The sequence below is a fragment of the Rhamphochromis sp. 'chilingali' genome (genome assembly GCF_963969265.1).
Source record: "Rhamphochromis sp. 'chilingali' genome assembly, chromosome: 10".
Classification (NCBI taxonomy): Eukaryota; Metazoa; Chordata; class Actinopteri; order Cichliformes; family Cichlidae; genus Rhamphochromis; species Rhamphochromis sp. 'chilingali'.
This window is the reverse complement of record NC_137937.1, coordinates 10,719,673-10,728,743: the sequence shown is the minus strand read 5'-3', so window position 1 is coordinate 10,728,743 and position 9,071 is coordinate 10,719,673. Positions and strand designations below refer to the sequence as shown.

At 38.0% G+C, this 9,071-nt stretch overlaps 1 long non-coding RNA gene across 1 annotated transcript; it reads right to left on the bottom strand.

Moving 5' to 3' along the window:
- Positions 1-533: 533 nt before the first annotated feature.
- LOC308404352 lies at positions 534-8,512 on the bottom strand. The gene is made up of 6 exons (XR_013973111.1): positions 8,312-8,512; positions 7,951-8,059; positions 7,726-7,845; positions 7,422-7,583; positions 1,419-1,525; positions 534-685 (listed from the first exon to the last, which is right to left on the bottom strand). It is a non-coding gene; the product is annotated as an uncharacterized lncRNA (long non-coding RNA).
- Positions 8,513-9,071: the final 559 nt, after the last annotated feature.

Sequence of the window (9,071 nt, the reverse complement as noted above, 5' to 3'; positions counted from 1 at the left end):
AGCTGCCACTCCAAATGTCTTTTGATAACAAGAAAAAAATACCTTTTCAGTACACGGCCTGAAGTTCTTCTCCGAAATCTTCTGCAATCGGCTTTGTCTGCTGGTTTGAAGACAATAAACCATAAAAAAGATGATTTAGTCACTTTGTCTGTGTCATGCAGCTCGAATGTGTCGTGTAACGATGTTGAATAGCCGTCGTTATCCCTCTGCTGCGTCAGTAGGATTGTACTGTACAGCATCTCATTGATATGTGAGGAATGCTAATGTAACACGATAACAGACTTACATCATTAAAATATAAAGTGCAGGAGATATTTAGATATTTTTTATATCTATATTACATTTTATAGCTGACGGATATTACTAAATAGATAGAATTTACTAAATAGCTGGATGAACATGAAAAATATGTCTATAATAACAAATGACCATGAGAGCCAGTAGAATTAATTCAGCTGGACACTCGAAAGACGTCCTTAAATGCTCTTTAAGTGGCAGAACAGATGAACAAACAGTTAATCGCTTACTTGAGATGAAATCTGCTCAGCTACTTTGAAAACAGCTTCTAACTGGTTCCTCCTTTAACAGGATGACTGCTCAGGGGTAAGGCCATCATGCAATCCAGCAACCTTTATGGTTCTGCTTTGATTCACCAGGAACTATTAGGGAAACCTTCCAGCGCCTCCTGTGAAAGACACAGGCATAAACACACAAACATTTATTAACATGTTCCACAGTGTTCCAGTTTGATTTTCTTATCCTGTGGACAACAACGTACATGGATGCAGGTTTATTGTTAACTTTTGTAAGGTTTATTTAATGAACATATCCAGCTGCAGCTCCACTGTGATCCTGAACTGGATAAGCACTTAAGAAAATGTGTCAATAAATGGACAAACATCAACTTACTATATTTATCCAAACAGATGGGACCAATAATGCTTCGCTGAGTTAGAGACTTTAACAGACTCTTCTATGTAAGAATGTCTCGTGCTGATATACCTGCAAACTTGACAACAAAGGTTTTTCAGACTACATGTAGCTGTCCTCTATGTCAGCTAACACATTTACATTTATGTCACACTTATTTCTGCTTTCCCATTTTATAATTATTACTTACATTTTGATTAGATACCTTGAGTTTGTAAATGATCAGATTACATAATTGGAATACAATGTATCCAATTCAGGGTTGCGGGAGGATGAAGCCTATCCCAGCTGATACAGGACAAAGACAGGCTGCCAGTTTATTGCAGGGCTAATACAATATGTGTAACAGAAAATCCACTTAAATGTTTGATATTTCTTATAATAATCATAATTATGACTATTATTTAAAGGTTTCTTCATAAATACATTTTGATTTTTTATAACCCCTAAAATATAAACCTGAGCTGTTTCAGATTCTGACCTCTGACCTCAGTGACCTGGCTGTGTCCTCACTGCAGCTCCCTCTTGGAAGTACGTCTGCTTCTTGTCTTCCCCCAGTGTTGACCGCCTGATATCAAGATATCACGTACTGTAACTGAGGAACAAAAAAGGACAAACACTTGCCTTCATTTAAAAGTACATTCATACAGAGATAATCTATGGAAACACACTAGTTCACAGTTTGGGAGGAACCAGTTCCTGTGAAACATTTCTGTATATGAACATCATGTGGAGAATGAATGAAATGAGTTCTTCAGGTGACTCAGCAGTCCCACACTGACAAATGAAATCTAGTTAAACTATTAAGCATATTTGCTCTTCTGAAATCTGTGTTAAACAACAACAAACATAAATTAGTAACAAAAACTACAGCTGAGTATAGGCTTTACAAACCACCAGCAGCCATAATGCTAAATTTTAATCTTCAAATGTTTCTGAGCTGTCTTCAACCTGCTTTTAGCACATTAAAGTCTCAATAAATAAAGTCAATGCAGACTCAATCCTAAATGTTCAGCACACAGAGACACAGAGGTACCGTTTAAAGTTTAGTGTTAACTTGAGTCACTGATCATTCACAGTATTACAGAGTCTGGCAGTCTTTGCATGATGTCCACGTCACTGTAAGTTTCTAGCTGACTCTCAGGTGTGCCAGCAGGAAAGAGTAATAATAACCTGCATCCTGAGGTTTGTCATGCAGGATTAAAGGAGCCAAGCTTTGTTCACACAGCTAGGATTGTATTTTACACTGACCCTGGGTCAGTATCAACTTCAAGAAGACAGCTGTAACTGTTGATAGAAGAATCACACACACATATTTATGGCTTTGCCTTATAGAATTCAGCATCTCAGTGCTCAGGAAATAGGTTTTGCAGCTGTTTGAGCTAAGATTTTCAAGTTATTCACAAATTAAAACCTATACTTTGTGTCGGGCAAGAACTAAATTCAAATGCATGTAACAGTGAGAAACGCACTGTCTTGGCGAAGTAAAGCGTTTCTCATCAACTTCATAGAGCTTGCTGTAACTTTTGATAGAAGACTCAGACAAACATATTCATGGCTTTATCTTATAGACTTCAATATCCCCCCAATGTGTGTGTGAGTCTTCTCTCAAAATTTACAGCTGTCTTTATGAAGTTTATGGAAAAACGCTTTATTTCACCACGTTAGTGCGTTTCTCGCTATTACATGCATTTGAATGGAGTTCTCGCCCGACACAAAGTATAGGTTTTCAATTTGTGAATAACTTGAAAATCTTAGCTCAAACAGCTGGAAAACCTATTTCCTCAGCACGGAGATGCTGAATTCTATAAGGCAAAGCCATAAATATGTGTGTGTGTGAGTCCTCTATCAAAAGTTACAGCTGTCTTCATGAAGTTGATACTGACCCAGGGTCAGTGTAAAATACAAGTTATTCACATAATGAAAACTTATACTTTGTTTCGTGCAAGAACTCCATTCAAATGCATGTAATAGTCAGAAACGCACTGTCTCGGCGAAATGAAGCCTTTTTGTACAACTTCATGAAGTTAGCTGTAACTTTTGATAAAAGGCTCAAAGCAGAGGGATAACGACGGCTATTCAACATCGTTACACGACACATTCGAGCTGCATGACGCAGACAAAGTGACTAAATCATCTTTTTTGTGGTTTATTGTCTTCAAACCAGCAGACAAAGCCGATTGCAGAAGATGTCGGAGAAGAACTTCAGGCCGTGTACTGAAAAGGTATTTTTTTCTTGTTATCAAAAGACATTTGGAGTGGCAGCTTCTGCAACTGGTTGCACTAAAGTAAAGCTTACAGTCTAAGAAACCACAGTGTTGATATTCAGCACAAAGAGAAAAGCTCACTTGTTTGAATTTATTTACAATCATAGTTTTATAAATTCTGAATGTAAACATCTTTTACAGCTTTGATATTGTTTGACACTAGATATCAGGTTTAATTTAAAGGTTTCTGTGTCCCAATGAGCCATTTACACTGACCAGTGTTTCACTTTAACTGTAACACATTCATTATTTAGTTCCAACATTTCTAAGAGAAATAACTGAATGTAAAAAATGGCAGCCCTCAGGCCAGGTTTAATTGATAGAGATATATGCATGCATTGTGAAATTTATGTATCACTTATAATTGTTATTCACCTAATCATGGCATACCCACCCCTTCCTCCCTAGTTAACTGCAACCCAAAATAACTAGTGGGGCTATTTACACACTCACAACCAGTGTGGGGTAAAAAGAGCCACCAAAAAGCTGTCAGCCACAGATGTGCTAGAAGAGTTAGAAACTCTACTTATGGAGAAACTTTCTAAGTCTAACAGGGGACAGGTACTCCTGCCCAAATAACATGATATAACCCCACATACAGCCCAGCCATAAAATGAACCAAGTCATTTAATTAAAGACAGCATGGGACCAAATGCATGTAACCAGCCTGCACCAACCTGGCATTTCTTCCTCCTGAATTAAATGAATGAATGGATGAAAGTTAAATGACTACAAACCTAAAGCCACTAGTTCCCACACTTGAGCTCCCTGACACTGTGTGTTAACCGTATTTAGCTTGTATCAACAGTTGTAACAGGCTAAGCCACTGCATTGAATTTGTTCCTGTCTTAATGATTTCAGCTGACTGGTTTCAACTCAGATGTTCTGCTTTTTCCTTTCAGTAGATCAAATCAGCTCGTGCTGCTTCTGCTTCCAATTTAATGGCAAGAAGAAGAAGAAGAATGCTTCAGCGAAGTGGCGTTCATGGTCTCAGTGAACAGTCATGGTCACACACTGCATGTGGTTTTAAAAGCAACATGTCTGTTCAGTACAACGATCGAGATGTGTAATATTAGTGCAGCTACGGTTTGTTCTTGAACATCAGTTCTGTTTTCTACTTTGATCATTTAGACCAAAAAAGTGTTGTTTTCAGATTCTTTCTTTTAAATCTATAAAGCACCTGCTCATTTTTTATTACAATTAGTTTCACATAAATGTTAGATTTTCCTTTATGATCTTTTAATGCTTACACTACACTGTACACATTAGAGACATTTCTGTTACCTGTTTCTGTTGACTCAGAGTTGTGAAATGTTCTTTTATTTAATGCACAATATGAAGTTCATAATTTTCTTACAAATAAAACTCTAATGACAAACATGAACAGCTGTGCTTATCTCTGAGACATGAGTTTTTGAATGTGTTTAGACAGTGTGCATTTGTATGCTGAAACTATAATGGTGAACCTGAGGTGATGGTCAACAGAAGGCAAATATATATCAATATAAAACAATATTGAAGTAATGTCTTTACCCCCTGCAGAGTGTGGACGCTGTGCACTCAATCACCTTATTCACTGTAGAAAAGGTGACTGACTGTCTCCATGGTTACATCGTATATTATTAGCTATGTAAACAGCTTCCATAGATACCGCCATAGCTCTCTGCAGCTGTAACACTTTCACACTTTGCAAATCATTTCACGATTTTGATAGTTATGAAGACAGAATATGTTTTTAAGGTCATGCTAGGCGGTTGCTATGGTGGTTGCTGTGGACTTGGCTGGACCGCGTCCGATTCCTGTTATTAGCTGTCCGCCGTAGGAAGGCTGCGTTCCATTTACAAGTAGTGACAGTCTGCCGCAACTCGAACTCAAACCCCGCTTTGTTCTTTAATTATAGGCCTTTTATAGCCGTTCATGACACCCGCACACACACACATAAAGCACTTTGCCTCACCATGAGAATGGAACTTTACCTAAGCTAACCTTTAAAATATCTGATATAGGATAGAAAAAGGAAGCAACCAGAGATTTAGTGATGAAGACTCTAAAACCCACTGTCTTGACAAAATAAAGCGTTTTTGTACAACTTCATATAAATAGCTGTAACTTTTGATAGAAGATTCAGATATACGTATTCATGACTTTATCTTATAGAACTCAATATCCCCGTGCTGGGCAAACAGGTTTTGCAGCCGTTTGAGCTAAGATTTTAAAATTATTCACATAATGAAAACCTATACTTTGTTTCAGGCGAGTTTCCCATTCAAATGCATGTAACAGTGAGAAACGCATTGTCTTGGCGAAATAAAGCGTTTTTGAACAACTTCATGTAAATCGCTGTAACTTTTGATAGAAGACTCAGACAAACATGTTTATGGCTTTATCTTATAGAACTCAATATCCCCGTGCTGGGCAAACAGGTTTTGCAGCCGTTTGAGCTAAGATTTTAAAATTATTCACATAATGAAAACCTATACTTTGTCTCGGGTGAGTTTCCCATTCAAATGCATGTAACAGTGAGAAACACACTGTCTTGGCGAAATAAAGCGTTTTCGTACAACTTCATATAAATCGCTGTAACTTTTGATAGAAGACTCAGACAAACATGTTTATGGCTTTATCTTATAGAACTCAATATCCCCGTGCTGGGCAAACAGAACAGGTTTTGCAGCCGTTTGAGCTAAGATTTTAAAATTATTCACATAATGAAAACCTATACTTTGTTTCAGGCGAGTTCCCCATTCAAATGCATGTAACAGTGAGAAACGCATTGTCTTGGCGAAATAAAGCGTTTTTGTACAACTTCATATAAATCGCTGTAACTTTTGATAGAAGACTCAGACAAACATGTTTATGGCTTTATCTTATGGAACTCAATATCCCCGTGCTGGGCAAACAGGTTTTGCAGCCGTTTGAGCTAAGATTTTAAAATTATTCACATAATGAAAACCTATACTTTGTCTCGGGTGAGTTTCCCATTCAAATGCATGTAACAGTGAGAAACACACTGTCTTGGCGAAATAAAGCGTTTTCGTACAACTTCATATAAATCGCTGTAACTTTTGATAGAAGACTCAGACAAACATGTTTATGGCTTTATCTTATAGAACTCAATATCCCCGTGCTGGGCAAACATGTTTTGCAGCCGTTTGAGCTAAGATTTTAAAATTATTCACATAATGAAAACCTATACTTTGTTTCAGGCGAGTTTCCCATTCAAATGCATGTAACAGTGAGAAACGCATTGTCTTGGCGAAATAAAGCGTTTTTGAACAACTTCATGTAAATCGCTGTAACTTTTGATAGAAGACTCAGACAAACATGTTTATGGCTTTATCTTATGGAACTCAATATCCCCGTGCTGGGCAAACAGGTTTTGCAGCCGTTTGAGCTAAGATTTTAAAATTATTCACATAATGAAAACCTATACTTTGTTTCAGGCGAGTTTCCCATTCAAATGCATGTAACAGTGAGAAACGCATTGTCTTGGCGAAATAAAGCGTTTTTGAACAACTTCATATAAAATCGCTGTAACTTTTGATAGAAGACTCAGACAAACATGTTTATGTGTGGACGCTGTGCACTCAATCACCTTATTCACTGTAGTAAACATGCACCGCTAGCTCAAGTGACTGACTGTCTCCATGGTTACATCGTATATTATTAGCTATGTAAACAGCTTCCATAGATACCGCCATAGCTCTCTGCAGCTGTAACACTTTCACACTTTGCAAATCATTTCACGATTTTGATAGTTATGAAGACAGAATATGTTTTTAAGGTCATGCTAGGCGGTTGCTATGGTGGTTGCTGTGGACTTGGCTGGACCGCGTCCGATTCCTGTTATTAGCTGTCCGCCGTAGGAAGGCTGCGTTCCATTTACAAGTAGTGACAGTCTGCCGCAACTCGAACTCAAACCCCACTTTGTTCTTTAATTATAGGCCTTTTATAGCCGTTCATGACACGCACACACACACATAAAGCATTTTGCCTCACCATGAGAATGGAACTTTACCTAAGCTAACCTTTAAAATATCTGATATAGGATAGAAAAAATGAAGCAACCAGAGATTTAATGATGAAGACTCTGGGTTCTGTAGTGACCTGAATGACTCTTTGCATACAATTTATTGAAGAGGACTTTAGAATGCACTTTACATTTAGACTGTTGCTGTTTAATTTTTTACATTGTTGCGGTGTTATGTCATGAATAAAGTTCACCTGCTGGGGGTTTGATGGATCAGATCATCATAATCAATGGGTCCTGAGGTGGGCGGGACTGTCTCTGGTGATGTCACCATGAAGGAACAGCATCTGGCACGTGTTGCTGAAACATCCCAGTACACTGGTGTAGTTTCCTCTCCAGCTGTTTGACATTTGACACTTCAACATTAAGGGGAAGAAGAAGAAACAGTGTTAGGTCAGGTGACCACATGGTTTCTAAAGTAACTGACAGGAAGTAACCAGGCCGTTAGAAATGGATGGCATGTGTTTAGAGTTACTGGAGTTGGGTAACTCTACTTACCAAAAGCAGAAGCACACAGATGAAGGATCAGATGCTGAATGTTGCAGGAACATGCTCGTGCGGTGGTCATTCAGTGCTGCTCCGGCAGGTTAGACAGTCCAAGACTGATATACTGCCCATCTGAGAGTTTGAAAACACACATGCAAAGATTTATTTTGTATTACAGTCAAAGTTGGATGTTCATTTTTGTCCTTTAAAAATGTTTGTGTATTTGAAAGCACTAACATTTAAGGATGACTTGGATCGTCTCCTTTAAAGGGGAGACAAGTGTATCCACTGATCCACGTCACTTTACCTGGATGATGACTCCTCTCCCCCTCACTCAGAAACGCTCCTAATATAACCAAGCAAATAAATAATATTGAAGATTTACTTACATCATTACAAAAACAGGAAAAACATCTCCCTTTGATTCTATTTCTCCATTCCTGCTGAACATCAGGCAACAAATATCTCAATAAATCACAGTAAAATGTAAAGCACATGTTTTCTCTGCTTTGTCTAACCTCTGCAGAGCCTCTGTCAAGAAAAACATATCTGTAAGCATAAAACAAATATACATTTCATAACACGTCACTGGACAAACCTCGGTCAGTTGATTTCCTCTGTGCAGTGCAGACGAACATCAGTCAGCAAGTCAAGGTGGTGAGATGGACTGGTGTCCTTTGTGACTCTGCTGGTTCTTCTGAGGAAATACCACCGTCTCTCCACACCGTCACCATCTGTGAGCACAAACTGCTGCTCTGCTCTGCCAGCATGTAGGAAATCACATATCACACACACAGGGGTGAAGAAACATTAGAACTCAACTTTGGATACTTTAGATCTAAACAGATCAAAGTAGCTCTTAGCTTCAACAATCAGTGAACAGACAAACAATGATACCATACTGATTCTGTATGAATACAATATGGTATTTTCAATACAGGTGTCAAATTAATTTACTAAAACTAATACAGATATATGTATTTTTTTTTTTGATAAATTCGTTTGCTAAATTATAAGAATATATATTTTTTCATTTAACAATTGCAACTGAAAGAAATTAAATATTGAACAAAAATATATTGTCACATTCTGAGCATGCTCAGCATGCTGACAGACTTGAAGTTGCTACAGATTTTAAGAAGTGATAATTATAGGGAAAAAACTTCTCTTTTTCATCCGTTTAATCAAACATTTGATGCCTTAGATGTCTCAGTCCTATAGCATTCTGCAACTACAACTAAGCTGAAGCTTGGATTTGGCTGCAGGTGCCCTGTACATCCTTCTCAACATGTGGGTACCATTTAATCACACTTCTTCCTGAGCTTTGCTTCGTCACAAGACCAAAGGTGGCATCCCGT